The 17,697-nt window shown below is 39.9% G+C and overlaps 1 protein-coding gene across 1 annotated transcript in view; it reads right to left on the bottom strand.

The window, feature by feature from the left end:
• Positions 1-17,167, bottom strand: part of NFIX (nuclear factor I X) — a 280,610-nt gene extending 263,443 nt beyond the window's left edge. The window contains exon 1 of the mRNA XM_058168384.1: positions 16,872-17,167. The gene's annotated coding sequence lies outside the window, so the exon portion shown is untranslated. The remainder of the gene's footprint in view (positions 1-16,871) is intronic.
• Positions 17,168-17,697: the final 530 nt, after the last annotated feature.

The raw sequence follows: 17,697 nt of genomic DNA, 5'->3' as shown, positions 1-17,697 counted from the left end.
GCAAAGTTAACATATAGAAGAAGAGCAATAAAGCAGGTCACTGTATACATGTGACAGGTAAGCAATTCATTTAGGACTTTAGTTCCCGTAATAAATTATTCATGGTTTCTTCCTTTCATTTCAATAATGGCATCTATAAGATCAATGCTGTAAATTGTCAGTCTTTTCCCAAAACCAGTAAAGCTATCTTCTCTGTAAAAGATTACTTTATTAGCATTTTTAAAAACTAAAAATGTGACAACTGAGAAGGCCCTTGACTATCTACTTTAAACTTGTTTCAGGTGTAAAATACAGAAGAGGGCATATTATTTAAGTAACACGATCCATATCACTTAGGGCTCCTGTGGGGAGCTTTTGTCCTCCAGACATGCTTCAATTCCAACTCCATATGTAACTAGCCAGTGTTACATATCAGTGATATGAGAAGGCCACAGATTCCCCATCTCCAATTTGTCATATTGAATGTTTGAATTATGACCGGAAACTATTAGTCGCATAGTTTCTGAACCTAATCTTGTTATTACTGGCATTCTTGAAAAGTTGCCATTCAAAAGGTTCCCCTCATGGCATTAGCCCCGTGCTAGCTTTATATACCTATGAATTGAAATGGCCAATCTCTCTTTTTAAGAAGGCAGCAGCTCTTGACAATGAGTGATCCAGGAAGGCTTTATGCTTGTTGTTCAGTACATTTAGCATTGACCCATGAAGCAGTTGACTCCCAACAATCAATTTCAGCATTTGCCTCCCCTCTTCAATGGTATCAAAATCCCCCAAAGAGCCAGGAAAAGTGTGAGTTTCTTACTCCACACATACATTCCCTCGAGCACAAAAATAGTACAATGGCAGGAAAAAAGGTATACTCTTTTAAAGCACTAGGGACTGAAAAGAATGGAATTAAAATATCTGGAAATCACAAAAAATAAGTACAGTTAGTTTTGATGTTGTTTTGGTAGTGTAAAACCATCTAAACATTTATACGTTTTTCCAGTGATTGTCTTGTTAAAATTGCTGATCTGGTTGTCTTTCAGTAGTAAAGTCCTCAGAGTTCTAAGTCTAGACTACATCTGATCTGCGGGCTATTCATTTCTGCCTAATATAAGGAAGCCAGTTTCTATCCCAGAAGTTATGTGAGAAGCCAGGTTAAAAACTGCTTTCTATAATCAACCAAGAGAGCTAGGATGGCTTACTGTCACCAGTTCTAATACCTCATCAGAAGGACCATAATCTCTACATTACCTGAATATTTACTATCAAGGAAAAAAATATTGGAGCCTTAAAGTAAAAGTGTCAGATCACCATGTAGCAGGAAAATTTGCAAGATACCTATTTATTTATTTATTTATTTATTTATTTATTTATTTATTTATTTATTTATTTATTTATTTATTTATTTATTTATTATTTTGATTTATATATCGCCCTTCTCCCGAAGGACTCAGGATGGGGAGAAACAGACTCAGACTCAATCCATCCAAGATGGAGTGGCTGTGGATGCTGGCACCCCGGTACAGTCAGCTGCAACTGCAGCTGTCTGTTGGGGGCGAGTCACTGGCCCCAACAGAGAGGGTACGCAACTTGGGCGTTCTCCTGGATGGACGGCTGTCGTTTGAAGATCATTTGGCGGCCGTCTCCAGGAGAGCCTTTTACCAGGTTCGCCTGGTCCGCCAGTTGCGTCCCTTTCTGGACCGGGATGCCTTATGCACGGTCACTCATGCTCTCGTCACTTCCCGTCTGGATTATTGCAATGCTCTCTACATGGGGCTACCCCTGAAGTGCACTCGGAGACTCCAGTTAGTCCAGAATGCAGCTGCGCGGGTGATCGAGGGAGCTCCTCGTTGCTCCCGGGTAACACCGCTCCTGCGCAGTCTGCACTGGCTACCTGTGGTCTTTCGGGTGCGCTTCAAGGTTTTGGTTACCACCTTTAAAGCGCTCCATGGCTTAGGGCCCGGGTACTTACGGGACCGCCTGCTGTTACCACATGCCTCCCATCGACCCGTACGCTCTCACAGAGAGGGTCTCCTCAGGGTGCCGTCCACCAAGCAATGCCGGCTGGCGGCCCCCAGGGGAAGGGCCTTCTCTGTTGGAGCATCTACTCTCTGGAACGAACTTCCCCCCGGTTTGCGCCAAATATCTGACCTTCGGACCTTTCGCCGGGAATTAAAAACTCACTTATTTATTCAAGCGGGACTGGACTGATTTTTTTAAACTTTTAAACTTTAAATTTTAAATTTTTAATCCTTTGTAATTTTATATGGGGTATTTTAGGTTAGGTCAATCTGATGGTTTTAATTCGGCCACTATTGAATAGGTATTTTATATTGATATTTTAACTTTGTATACTTACTGTTTTTATTTTTGGCTGTACACCGCCCTGAGTCCTTCGGGAGAAGGGCAGTATAAAAATTTAATAAAATAAAATAAAAATAAAAATAAATAATAAATACTACCCGCGCAGCTGCATTCTGGACCAGTTGGAGCCTCCAAGTGCTCTTCAAGGGGAGCCCCATGTAGAGAGCATTACAGTAATCCAGGTGGGAAGTGACGAGGGCATGAGTGACCGTGCATAAGGAATCCCGGTCTAGGAAGGGACGCAACTGGCGTATCAGGCAAACCTGATAAAAAGCTCCCCTAGTGACGGCCATCATATGATCTTCTAAAGACAGCCGTACATCCAGGAGGATGCCTAGATTGCGAACCCTTTCCACTGGGGCCAATGCCTCGCCCCCTACAGTCAGCGAAGGAGTCAGCTGACTGTATCGGGATGCCGGCATCCACAGCCACTCGGTCTTGGAAGGGTTGAGTTGAAGCCTGTTTTTCCCCATCCAGACCCGTACGGCCTCCAGGCACCGAGACATCACTTCAACAGCTTCGTTGGGTGGTTAGGGGTGGAAATGTATCATCAGCGTACAGATGACATTGCACCCCAAAACCACAGATGATCTCACCTAGCGGCTTCATGTAGATGTTAAACAGGAAAGGCGAGAGAACCGACCCCTGTGGTACCCCACACATGAGGCGCCTCGCGGTCGAACTCTGCCCCCCTGTCAACACCTTCTGCGACCGGTCAGAAAGGTAGGAGGAGAATCACCGAAAGATGGTGCCCCCCACTCCCAGACCCTCCAGCCGTCTCAGCAAGATACCATGGTCGATGGTATCAAAAGCCGCTGACAGATCTAATAGGACCAGGGCAGAGGAACAACTCCTGTCCCGAGCCCTCCAGAGATCATCTACCAACACGACCAATGTCATCTCCGTGCTGTACCCAGGCCGAAAGCCGGACTGGAACAGGTCCAGATAGACAGTTTCATCCAGGTGCTGGGGGAGCTGTTGAGCCACCACACTCTCAACAACCTTCGCCACAAAACGAAGGTTGGAGACAGGACAATAATTCTCTAAAGCAGCTGGATCCAGGGAGGGCTTCTTGAGGAGGGGCCTCACCACCGCCTCTTTTAAGGCGGCAGGGAAGACACCCTCCATCAAAGATGTGTTGACAATTCTCTGTAGCCAGCCTCGCGTAACCTCCCGGGTGGCCAGTACCAGCCAGGAGGGACACAGGTCCAATAAACATGTGGTCGCTTTCAGCCTCCCCAGTATCCTGTCCATGTCCTTGGGAGCCACAGCATCGAACTCTTCCCAAATAACGTCACCAAGATCTACCTCCGTCATCCCGCCCGCATCTGCCCAATCCGCGTCCAGACCGTCCCGGATCTGAGCGATTTTATCATGCAGATATTGTCCAAAGTCCTCAGCACGCCCTTGCAAGGGGTGCTCCCTGCAAAAGGAGGCAGCGGGTCACCCTAACTAGGGCGGCTGGGCGATTATCTGCCGATGCGATAAGAACGGAAAAATACTCCTGTTTTGCTGTTCTTATCATCACTAGATAGGTCTGAATATGAGACCTTACTAGTGTTCGATCAGATTCAGAACGACTGGCCCTCCAACCACTTTCTAGGCGTCTTTTCCGGCGCTTCATCTCTCTCAGCTCCTCAGAATACCAAGGAGCCGGTCGAGACCAGCGCCAAGTCAGAGGCCGCAAAGGCACGACGCGATCCAAAGCCCCAGCCGCTGCCCTTTCCCAGGCGGCCACTAGTTCTTCAGATGAGCCATGAGCTAGATCCTCGGGAAATGGCCCAAGCTCTGTCAGAAACTTCTCCGGGTCCATCAGGTGCCTGGGACGGAACCAACGAGTCAGCCCCGTCTCTCTGCGGCGGGGATTGGTGGTTCGAAAGTCAAGTCAAAGGAGCGAATGATCCGACCATGACAGGGGTTTGATGATTAAATCCCCTAATTCTAGATCATTCAACCACTGCCCAGAGACAAAAAACAGATCCAGTGTGTTTCCCCCGATGTGAGTGGGACCCTCCACTAACTGGGACAGGTCCAAGGCCATCATGGAAGCCATGAACTCCCAAGCCGCCATTTACGATTCACCAACTGATGGCAGATTGAAATCCTCCATAACCATGGGGGTATCAACCGCCATTCCGGTTATCGCCTCCAGCAGCTCGGTCAGGGCTGTTGTCACGTAGCAAGGAGCCAGGTACGTAATCAGCAAGCCCACCTGCATCCCCAGGCACAAAGAGGGACTCACATCCAGCTATCTGTGGTACAGTGATCTCCCTCGGCTCCAGACCCTCTTTAATAATAACCGCCACCCCCCCACCCCTCCCCTGGGCCCTCAGCTGATGAAATGCACGGAAGCCCGGTGGGCACATTTCAACAAGGGGCACCCCCCCCTTCTGTGCCCAACCAGGTCTCCGAAATGCCCAACAGGTCCACACACCCCTCTTGTATAAGATCGAAAATGAGGGGGGCTTTGTTTACCACGGACCTGGCATTACATAGCATCACCCAAAGGCCTGGGCCTCGAGGATCCAGACTACTCAGGGAACGAGAAAACTCAGGGGGACCAGAGTGCGTGATCGCTCGCAAACAGCGAGCACGCACTCCCCGAACATGATACGGGCCCCCGCTTCCGCCATATCTGCCCCTCCCATTTACCGTGCCAATAATTGAAGGATTGAAAATAAAGTGCCAATATTACATGTAAACTATGGTACCACTACCCTTTGAAATACAGCATACAGCTCAAGCCATCTGGTATCAAAAAGAATGCTGGAAAAGTTGTAAGAAATAGCAACTAGATTGATTAATGGGCTCAAGCAATTTCTTTTCTGTTTAAAAAACAGAGTTTTACACAATGATAGAAAGTTGTAGCAGAAAGCAAAGCTCACTTAGTATGGGACACGTACTTGGGACAGCACTTTAAAAAGTTGAATAAAAGCAGAAATTGGTGCATCCAGCAAGACATTTAAAATGTTGGTTTCTCAGGGCTAAGATGGGCTTTGCTTCAAGCAGAAAAATAATCTCAAAAATATCATTTTTCACCACAACACTAAATTAGGTTTGTATTGGCAGGAAAAAAAGAAAACGTAGTATTTACATCACCTGAAATTCTGTATAGGCTCTTCATAGAAACATACTAGCTCCTTCCTACCACATACTGTATTTCTTGCTCGTTTAAATAAATATAAGATTGAATCTAATTGTTTTAATCATTCAGCTCACTGCCTGAACCAGTAGAATAGTTCAGATAATTCAAACTGTTCAAGTCTCTTTTGCTTTTACCATCTTATTTCTGTAACTCCCATCAGTCCCCACTTTTACCTAAATCCCTTTCTTCAACTCTCTCATCGTTTTGGTGAGATATCACATCAAAAAATCCCAACTCTTGAAAGACCCCAAAGGGGCATGGTAGAAACTGCTAAGGATCCCAATTCAGAGGATCTTAAGCCTTTCTGACATTCTCCCACATTTTTAAATACTGGGTAAAATTAGACCTCTTCTCAAGCTGGTCTAAATTTATTCTTTCCCATTACTTACAATGGAAGATATTTTTTTTAAATTCTAAAACCAACAAATAAACACCAGGAAGAGCAGCAAACATGTTTCCTTCCTGCTTCTGCCATGGTGACCTGTTGCTGGCAGGTCATTTGGAAATCTAATAATGCTCTGAGCAGAGGATAGGAATGCCCTGCAGGAGGTATTTTCTTTTAAGCCACTTTGACAATTCCTTTGATAATCCAATGTCATTATCATGGTTTATGGTCATGTTACAAGTTTATCATACTTCTAGAAATGAAAAATGATGTACTGTTGAAAAACATCAGCCAATATAATGCCTCAATGCCAGGGATGTCAAACTCACGTCCTCACATCATTATCACGTGACATATCGGGACTTCACTAAAGTGGGGGCAGGTGTGGCCAGCATGTGACGCATCCAGCCCGCAGGCTGTGAGTTTGACAGCCCTGCTCTAAGCCATTCTAAGAAGCCTCTGCTAGATCCATATAAAGAACCATCTAATGCACGTTACTGAAATAATGCCAAATTGATAGCAAGGTTTCTGTTAATTATTTAGATTTTCTAAGATCTAAAGCAAATCTGGTCACATACAGGCCAAATAACTCAAACAAACTGAGAAGATGGAGGAGTACCATAAAACCACCAAAGAAATTGGGGGAAATGCACATCCTGATATAAAGATAGAACATTTCACACTAAATGATAAAACTAAGCAGACAAAAAGTGTTCTGCTTGCTGAGATGAGGGATTATTTTACTCAACATCCTGTCTTCCATATATCATTGGCCCATAAGAAACCCTGAGAAAGTTTAAAGCAGAGTTGGGAGAAAAATAAATTGCTGAATTATTATTGTGATAAATGGCCATCAATGCATTTCACTTTTGGCCTTTACACCAATTAAAGTGTGCATGTGCACACAGACATAAACACACATTCACACAACTATTGCAAACTTTCATGCTACGTTATTCCACTTTATGTGCCTAGAAATAACGCTTCCAATTTCCCTTACTTCCTCAAAAACCTGAAAGTAAAAGTATTTCTCATATTAGGGAACCATAATGGAAGAGATGGATTGATGGGATTTTGTTATAAATAGGTATTATGATTCATCATAGTATCTGTTTATAACAATGAATCCCAGAGACCAGCAGGTTTACCTCTAGGAGGTCAGCAAGTACTCCAGGAGATGATCACTGTAGGTAACAAGGCTTTTCCAAAGAAAACACTCTTCTAGGCACGTATATCAAGTCTGTAGTACTGCATGAACATCTGCATAGTCAAGCAACTCACTCCCTGTCCTGGAATAGCATTGTAGCAGTAATGCCACTTTCACCATATACCTCTGAAGAGAAGCTAATGGGACAAGCATAGCCAGTTGCTAACCCAGACAAATGAATAAGTATTTTGGTGAAATCGATGTGCTTTTCTTCAGGACTGAGTAACAGTAAATATCTACAGAGAGCAGTAAAAGGATGCATTAGAAAGTGTAAGTGCTTTAAATACGTCTAATGAATGTAAACAGGAAAATAAAATATGAAAGTACAAAGATTTATTTATGTAAAAGTTGAATTATATTTTTGATAGAAAAGTAGCAACTATCTAATTGTTTATTATTTATTTTTATTTAGAAGACGGTGTAGCTTACTTAGTTTATTGGATTTAGAAGCTCACCACCAACTCCGTAAGACACTGGGTAACATATAGTTTTAAAAGATAATATGTAAAGCAGTAAAACTGAGTGACTTGCCTTAAAAGCTCAGAATTGTCCTGGCCTTTTTGGTGAATACAGTATCTTTGATGGTCAACAATTCTGATTCAGCTGTCCATCTGCTTCAAGAAGCATCTGTAGGAATTCCCCTAGCTGGAAATAATGAGAAAGCACTTCTATTTTGTAGTTCATTGCAAGTTCATATATCACTTAGTAGTTCCTGAAATGTTGAGACTTATCTAATGCAAACTGGTTTCAGAGTAAAAGGCCACTACAAAACTATGAAGCACACACACAAAAAATCATTGGTAGCAACTACTTTTAGTAGGCATCCATGCCTCACAAGACTACTTTCATTACCAAGAATATCTGATGCCCTGGCAGGGAAGTCTTTCCCAAGTTTGCCATGGTCAAGTCGAGTTACATTCTTTCATGCCTTCAGGTGTTTGGTTAGTCTACCTGAAGAGGGAGAAGTACCATTGTCTTGGCTGTGATGTCACAGGAACAATATTTCACTCCCAAAGCCTTGTGGAAGGTTTGAAAGTTGCTTCTCATAAGGATATTACAATGTGCTGAGATAAGTACTGTTTTGCAGTTTCTGTTGCAGACTACTCTAGGGGGGAAAACAAACCAGTTTCACAGTTGTAATGAAGAAGTAGTTTGTGAGACCTTACTGCTGGTTTGTGGAAACTTTTACTGATATAAGAGGTTGGAGAGCAATTGAGAGTTTATTGGAGTTTTCATATGGGGCAATCTGGATATCATGCTTATTGGTTCCAAATTTCTGTACCATACAGTCCTTTCAGTCTGTTGGGGATAAGGCCCTGAGCAGAACTGATAAGCAGTTCTAAATCTTCCTCTCCATTCAGATTCCATGTTAGCAATTTGAGAGAGCTGAGAGTCACTGTATCAGCCTTTGTTAAGTATGAATAGTTAGAGCTAAGCAGGAGAACACTGGCTATAGCAGATAGACATTAGAAGAGAACTGCCAGAACATGAAAAAGGCAACAACATAATTGATCAGTTCATTGAAAATGAAAGAAAAACTTTTTGTTGTTACTTTTTTTTTATACAATGGAGGAAAAAAAGAAGTGAGAGAAGAATGAGGAAAATGTAAAACTAGCTCCTTAATAACAGAATAACAGAGCTGGGAAAGTCCTTGGACATCTTTTAGTCCAACCTCCTGCTCAAGCAGGAGACCCTATACCCATGATGGCGAAACTATGGCCTGCATTCCCCAGGTGGCATGCAGAGCCATATCTGTGGGCACGCGAGCGTTGCCCTAGGTCAGCTCCAGCACTCATACGTGTGCCAGCCAGCCAGTTGATTTTCGGGCCTTCCGAGCTCACTGGAAGTCGGGAAACGGGCTGTTTCTGGCCTCCAGGGGAGTGGGGAAAGTCGTTTTTGCCCTCCCCAGGCTCCAAGAAAGCCTCTGGAGCCTGGGGAGGGTGAAAAATGGGCCTTCTAGGCCCACTGGTAACCTTTTTGCCATCGCGTGCCAAAAGCAGGGGGAGTGCTGGGGGGGGTCACATGCACATGCATGGGGGGCATTGAATTATGGGTGTGGGCACATGCACACACAACCCCCCTACGCTCACCCCGCTTTTGGCACACGACGGCAAAAAGATTAGCCAGCACTGCCCTATACTATTCCAGACAAGTGGCTGCCAGTCTCTTCTTAGAAGCCTCCAGTGATGGAGCACCCACAACTTCTGAAGACAACCCAACCCACTGGTCTATTGTTCTCACTGTTAGGTAATTTCTTGTTAGTTCCAGGTTGCTTCTCACCTTTCCATCCATTATTTCTTGCCTTGCCTTCTGGTGCTTTGGTTGACCCCTTCTTCTTTTGGCAGCCCCTCAAATATTGGAACACAGCTATCTTGCCACCCTCAGTCTTTTCAATAGATTAGACATACTCAACTCTTGCAACTGTTCTTCATGTGTTTTAGCCTCCAGCCCCCTCATCATCTTTGTTGCTCTTTTCTGCATTCTTTTCACAGTCTCCAGATCCTTTTTATAATATGGGGACCAAAACTGTGTGCAGTATTCCAATTGTGATCTTATTAAGACTTTATAAAGTAGTACTAATGCTTAACCTGATCTTGATTCTATCCCTCTATAAATTTTAATACTTATAATTATTTTATACATTCATAATGAAAAGTTTATCATTATCCATTGATTATAGAAATCAAAAAGCAATTAAAATACTGATATGTAAAAGATGCCAGTGGCACTTTTGTACCTTAACAGGTACAAAACTCAGACACCACAATCCAAGAATTATGTCATCAGTAAGTAATATTAGTTCAGGCACCTCTGAAATAAAACCTCTGATTAAAATGCATCAGCATTTTGGAGATCAAATTTAATTTAAATACTATTAAAATTGATTCCTTGGCAATTTTGTAACAATTTTATGACATAAAATTTATCATAAAACAATTTATCACATAATACAAAATGTCATAAAACCTTTCCTGTGCTGATGTTTGACTCTGCTATGCAGTTCGGCATGGGCTAATTTCAAGGCAGGTACATCCTCTGAATGTATCCCAGTTTTTCTAGTGAAGGTAGCACATTAGAAACTCTGTCATTGTTGAAGGCGTTGAGGAATCTGAAATGTTTCTGAAAGGATGGCCCGAGGTGTCAATGGGCTGTCTAGTTTTTTAAAATGTGAAATTACCTCCAAATGCAAGTTAGAATTAATTTTGTTTAGGGACTCGTCAAGCAACTATTGTGTTCCCTTTCATTCTATACCATCGAATTTCATAATTAAATATACCTTTATCTGTTCCTTCAGTCTGTTAATGTGTTACTGAAAATTCTTGAACAAGGTAAATCGTTTCATCCCCAGAATCTACCCTGCTATGGCTTCCTAAATTCCAATTCTCTAAGGGCCTTGTGCAGCACTTCAAAAGAAATCTCAGAACATTGTCGTGCAACAAAGATAGAAGAGAAACATTATTTGGGCAAGATTAATAACCAGATCTCTAATAATGGAACACAGCTCACATATGCAGTGGTGCTGTCAAGGGCAAAAAACTTTGGGGTAAACTTAAAATGATTACAACACTGAATTATGAAACTCCACATAGCTGCCACAACTCATATCACTGATATGTTCAACTCAAAAAATCCCAAAGTGCTCACCCTGTATACCCCAATCAAAACTCTGCTTTATGCTGGCAGAAATTCTCCATTTTTTCACATCTTTGCACACAGATTACCACAGATGAATGTTGTATGATATTACAGATAGCCCTTAACATACAACTATAATGGAATCTGCCCCTTACAATTGTAAAATAGGTCAGTCATATGTCTCACTTAAATTGATTACCTATTTAGCAGCAGTCATTAAGTGAATGTGGCAGCCATTAAGCAAACATGATAGTTGTTAAATCAATGGTTCACTATTGGTGCAGCTTTGTTCCAAACCAGAAAACAGCAAAACCATCATAAAACCCAGAATCATCTTTTCAGTGTGAGGGACGGCATATAAATTTAATAAATAAATAAGATATGGTCATATGACCATGGGATGCTGAATGGAAATGCAGCCATATTGCTGAGTGCTTGAAATTTGGTCATATGACTAGAAAAGAAGCCCGAGCATCAGAACTTCAAATCTGGATCATAAGTCCCCTTTTCAGTGTAATTTCCAACCATCGCTAAGCATCTGGTTGTAAGTTGAGGACTACCTGTTCTCAAGATCATCTAAACAGGAAAGAAGAAGCCTATAAAATAATTATGCTTAGCAGCTACTATTACTTACCTGCATGTTCACAAAACTGATCAATATTCAACAAAAGCTATAATAATATTCAGAGGATAGTGAGTTAAAATTTTAATAAAAAATTACACAGAACTTTAGAAGAGCAAATTTGTTTCTGCTTAAGTATCAGAATACAAAGCTTGCATTTTGGCTACAGTAAGCATCAGCATCTTCTCTACTTTATTAATCTGCTGTCTAAATCTTCTGCAAAACAATAACCCACTCAAAATGCTAATAAGAACATTTTCATTCTGCTTGCCTTTCCCCCTTTGCTTGAATGATCCTAAAGGTTCTGGACCCATGACAATACCCCCCAAAAAAACAATTAAACCAGGTAATCAGACTGAAATATAATCACAGCACATAGCACTCTCACATTAACATAATTTAACTGCTGTCATCAGAAAAGCCAGCTCAAACACAACCATTTTATTCTGGAAAATGTTCAGGATCAGACCTTCTGAACCTTTCAAGGCTAACCCATATCTTGCCAATGGAAATTCATTCCTTCTGATCACAGAGCCAGCCCTAGACAGTTTATTGTTTCAACTGTTCGTACTTCACGGCTCCTTGAATGAAGGATGCAACTTTACAACTGTGAGGGTGCAAGAGAACAGATTTCAGTTGTTTTAGATTGCTCCCCAAAAGATAAAGGAGAAAAAGGTTCATAAAAACCAATTCCACTGAAGAGACTCCGTTTCAACATGCATTAACGGCCACTTGCTGTACCTATCCCAGCACACATATGTTTTGCTCAACTTTCTCAGCAAGACAGTTAATGGGAAAAATGTAATGGGTAAATCTAAGAATTCTTTGTGTGAGAAGTGACACCACAAACAAACTATGGATCTGCTAATATTCTATTTATGAAAAAGAATGCCCTTCTGCATTACATCACTGCTGTTTCAAATGTTAAAAGACAGCATTGATTCACAACTTTACAGTCTATCACTTGGCGGCACCAAAAAAACAAAACAAAATTAATGTGTGTGAGCCAGATTCTATACTGGAGCGAAAAGGGAACCTGAAATCAGCCTCATCCCACAGCCCAACATATGGAAAATATTCCAGCCCTCCTCTCTCCTCCTGCCTCCTTTCCCAATGTTATTTTTAGGAAACCTTTCATGAGCAAGACAGAGGGAGTAAGGAAATAATATCAAAATATAACAAGAAATAGCCAAACAAAAGGAAGCAAGACTGTACAAGATTTTTAAATTATCCCTTATCAGTGCCTCAATGGAAAGCTGGAAGTCAGATTCTATTATTCTTTCAGGGATACTTGTAGATGGAGGAGCCCGTAATATCTGAGAACCAGCTCAATGGGCAGATGGGAACTCAAATGGCAAACTTCAAGAACATTCTATGTAGCACACAGGTAGTCCCTGCATTCTTTACAAAGTGCAGCATTGCTGAGGACTAGGAAATTTTGTTCTGCCTAAGCATTCTTGACCACCTGGCCAGGAAGCCGATGATGGGCAACTCATTTGTCATAAAATAAGCTACTGGTGCATTTCCACCTAAGGAAACCTGTGAACTGGTTCTGGACAGGTGCCACTGCATGCTGCCGATTTGTTTTGAGAACTGAGATTATTTTTCTTCCCTGCCAGGCTCCCTTGCAGTTCATTTCAGAATGGAGCCATTTTGTTCTTTTGACAAATTGGAAGTTTTGTTGAATCTGTATGTGGCCTGGACCCCCTTATCTACAAACTCTTGCTTCATCCTGCCACCAACATCCTGATGAAAAGGTCTTTTAAAGGGAAAGGTGCTTAACAGTTTTGCAGCTCCTCTTCATAAGAATTTTTTTTGGGGTGGGGGGGGCAGATGAGCGGATGAACAAAGCATGGTGTAAGGATCTGCAGAAGAACAAGAATAACTTTACAGTATTTCTCTTTTGTAGGAGGTACGAAGGAATTTTTGTTCCTCCAAGGTCTACAACTGCTGAGGAAAGGTCAGCATTGTGATTCTTTATTTTGTATTCTCTCTGCTGCAAGATTATTAGCAATACAAACAATCACACATCACCTTCAAACTATTTTTAAGATTGGGAAATGGAAATAGCAATGTTCTACAAGTGAATCTTACAATTAGTTCTTTATACATTTAACACCAGTGGAGAGACAGCACAATTAAGGTTTCTCCCTAACATTTTAACTTGGAACAGTATTTCCAAAAAAAACCATACAAAACCCAAACTTGAACGTGTCCTGAAAGCTGTGTAATCAAATGCTTAAATAAATGAAGATGTATCAAATACTCAAAATGCAGGGATGAGATTTTTTCAGTAATCAATTAATTTTTCATAACATTGAGTTTAAGAATGGATAATCTAGTCTTATAGAACCAGGAGGCCTGTCAGTTTTTCTCCCATAAATCTAGTTTTGATTCTTCTGCTAAATTGTACTGTACTATAATTTGTTTAAGTGATCAAAATCATTTTTTAAATTTCTTCATAAAAGAATGATCTTTGGCACACATTTCATATGTTGTAATTCTATACATGCAAATTTGGCATGGGAATTGAAACCAAATTTGGATTCTGAGATCCAGATTTGACCACTTTTTAAAAATTTGTCAAAAAGACAAATATCTAACTTTTGTGGCTGTAGATACATTTCCTGTTGAAAGCAACAATGTTCACTGAGTAGATCCAAAATGTGTCTAATTAGGAATTCTCCCATTAACTCTCTTTGCCATCCAACTACATTATTTTTTTCTCCAAGACAATACATCTAATCTCTACCTCCAAAGTAACAAAACACTCACACATTAAGGATGCCAACTAAAAATGTCAGGTTAAAATCAAGAACTTAAGTCTCGAACATAAGACTTATGCCCACATTTCATTATAGTTCTATTTGCTGATTTTATTGAGGAAGTTCTTGACTTTACAGTGAATATTCTAGATTAATTATTAGGGACGCCTCTACTGTAGCTAAGGCAAACAGAGAGATTGCAAATAGATGGTTGCAGGAGGTTTTATTTCCGTCATTTGGTTATTTTCTACATTGTACAGGATTTCATTTATATGCACAAAATGGAGTTATATTGTAATGTTCTATGTGAATAGTACACCCACAGGTATTAAGTGGACTCTTGAAACAATATTTCCCTAAAACCATTGTCTTTGTTCTGTTTATTGTCCTAATTATACTTTCTGGGGGCAGGGGGAAATAGAAAAAAATATTTTTCCTTTTCTTTACATAGATAATGAAATCATTTTCACTAGTTAGGGTGTGTGTGTGTGTAACATATATATGATATATACAAATTTGCAGCATAGTTCAGCTGCTGTAAAGTTTCCCACAAATTTACTCAGATAGGCTCAATTACAATTCATAGAATTCAGGTTTTGGAAAAAAATGAAGACAGGTATTTGGATTCTGCCTTTAGTCCAACAACTTAGGATATATACATTATCCATCCAGTTAAATATCTTCATGTGGTGAGAAGTAGATCACCACTTCTTTAAACCTCCCCTTTAGAAGTTAAAAGATTCAAAACATTTGAGTTGCCAGGGTTATGATCAATGCCGTTTTTGTAAGGTCAGTTTTGAGTCTAATTCCTGACACCTTGCCTGAGTTTACAATAAATGTTCTTCGTACTGTTTTAAAAAGTACATTTAAATTTCGTTTTTGTTAATAAGGCCTCAAATGATTTCAGAATTTATAATTAAATAATTAGTTAACATGCCGGTTACTAAACCATCTCTGATCAAATGTTAGCTTACTAAGTCAGAATCCGAATGTTGAACTCAGTAAAAGCACCAGGATAGGAAAATGCCAAAACTGACCCATAATACCTTGGTTAATACTGGTCTATGGTTACAAGTCTACCCTTCATTTTTGGAAGACCCTCCTAGCGGAAAATCATAAAGTTTCATTTCTTCTTCCTTCCCTGCATTTCAGGCTGATATTTACTCTGCTCACCTTTCACTTGCAACAGAGAACAGAAACAACCATTTAACCATGAAGTAAAACTATGGCACTCAAGAAAAAGAGATGGGCCCTTCTCTATTATTATGAGCTTCAGTTGAAATATGGCAGTTGGCCTAATATGTTATAAGACCTCGTTATCCAAATACTTCTTGAACAATACTTGCTGATTATGTTTAAAAGATTGGGTTTGCTGAAATCATTATTCTTCCTTTCATTACCCACCCATCTCCCCCACACACCCCAATCTCTGGCTGAGCTCTAGACCAATAGATCCTATTTAGTGAATCCAAAAATATTTTAAAATAATAGCATTAATTAGGTTTTTTTTTATTTAAATTCAGGGTTTTTTTAAAAAAAATCATTTGGTTAGTAATAGATGTTTCTATTCTCCAAAAGTAAGACTTTTAAAAATAAACCAAATAATGCAAGTTTATTACTAGATCTCCATACCCGTAGTTTTTGTTCTTACATTTGCCCAAAACATAATTTTTGCCTTAGTGAAAAATCTCATGGTCAATGGCAGTCACATCCTATCTATATTCATCCAAATGTTTCCAAGATCTTTCATATCAATAAACTTTCTGGGGCTTTTTTCAGAATAATTGTTCATTTCCTCGCCATACAAATTATTAACTGGATAATTTTGTAAGCATTAAGAACTTCAGTATTCACATTCCAGCAAGCTTGATGTCTCCCTGTGCTCTAAACAACTGCAACTGTGATGAAATATGGCTAAGGTATCTAATTTATAATGACTTTTCAATATTTCAACCAATGACTTGTGCTAGCTATTTGCTATTAGTAGACTCTCTCTCGCCTAAAATGAGCCAATTGCTTTTCTAAGTTACAACCCTTAAAAGTCTTACTACACAAGTTCTTCCACGCCTGCCATGAAGTGCAATATGCTCTTTTGAATTGCTCCTTTATTTTCACATAGCTGGCAGAAGAAAATTTCTTGGTGGATTGTGCCCTTCAGTTTCGGGATTTCTAGGCTTTTGTGTATTCTTAATGCTATGATTCTCTCTCTCTCTCTCTCTTTTTAAAAACTTTTGTTTCCAAAGTAGTAGAGAGAATAATTCTAAACCAAAATACTTGGTCAGAAAGAGTTATGCATGCAAGTCAGAGAAGTGAAGAGAAGAGAGACATTTGGAAACAGAGTACAATATACTATAGCTACCGTAGAATAAATCTAGAATACTATCAGTAAAAAACAAAGTCCTCCTCATAAACCAGAATTTCCAAAATGAAATGAACAAGTTATTTTGTAAAAATCTATTTGCAGTACTTCAAATACTCAAATTAAAAAAGGAGAAATGGTAACAAAAATATTACAAGTAAGCTATATAAATATATAACCCTAAGATTAAAGTATTTTATTAATAAATATACCCTTGCACACCCACACGCACACACACTCACTTTATTCACACTTTTAAAATAATAGGTGCTATTTCTTATTTAAAATAATAGCATTTTCTCTCCTATAAAGTGGAAGTGATACTTTTGCTGCCATGAATCAATTCCAAAATTCATAATGTTGGTTTACTTAAAAAAAATAAAATGAATGGAAAATCAACTACCTTCTTTTACCAGAGCCAAGACTCCTTTTTTCCCCCCAAAGCTGATTCCACCAGCAGCAGCAGCAGACTCTTATGGTTAAAAAACAAAGACTGGGTTTGCTAGAAGCTCTTTCTGTCTAGAAGCTGCTACGCAAAAAGTCGCTGGTATTCTCCAAACTGCTGGTTGCTAAAATATTGCCAAGAGATGTGGGAGGGGGTGAGGTTTTCTACTGTGTTAAATATCCAGGTCTCTGCAAGTCTTTTGAAGAGTCTTATGCACAGCAAGTAAAAGTGCTTTCAAAAAATTCAGTTCTGAAAATGAATAGTAAACAAGCATGGTAGATAGTTTCACAGGAATCAAGCTGACTTTGAGTTATTGTTTTCATGATTACTTTCCTTTTAGAACAACTATTTTCTTTCATGGAAGAACCATCTCAGCACCTTGAGCCCAGTCTTCTGTTGCATCTACCTATGTCTGCCCTCTGCTCTGTGAGTTAATATTTCTCTGTGTTAACAAAATCAAATACACATATATAAAATTAATCACACTGAAAAAGGAAGCCCCATATAAAAAATATTAAGCAGTCAGGTGACAAAAACACAACAAATTTTAAAACCATTCAAAATTATGCTAAGAAAGCAACATTTGCTAGCAAGTTACCCAAAATGGCATTTAAGTTCTATCAGAGGAAATAATGTTTAATAGTTATTATTTGTACCATGACAAATTAGTACGCTTGGTAGACATCTGCCTTACCAAGCAATTTATTCTTGAGTATTGTCAATGTCTTTCTCTTCTATATCAACACATATTCCATAGGCCCAAAATAAGTAGTGATAACAAGAG

The sequence above is a fragment of the Ahaetulla prasina genome, chromosome 2, assembly GCF_028640845.1.
Source record: "Ahaetulla prasina isolate Xishuangbanna chromosome 2, ASM2864084v1, whole genome shotgun sequence".
Classification (NCBI taxonomy): Eukaryota; Metazoa; Chordata; class Lepidosauria; order Squamata; family Colubridae; genus Ahaetulla; species Ahaetulla prasina.
This window is presented reverse-complemented; position numbering and strand designations above follow the sequence as displayed.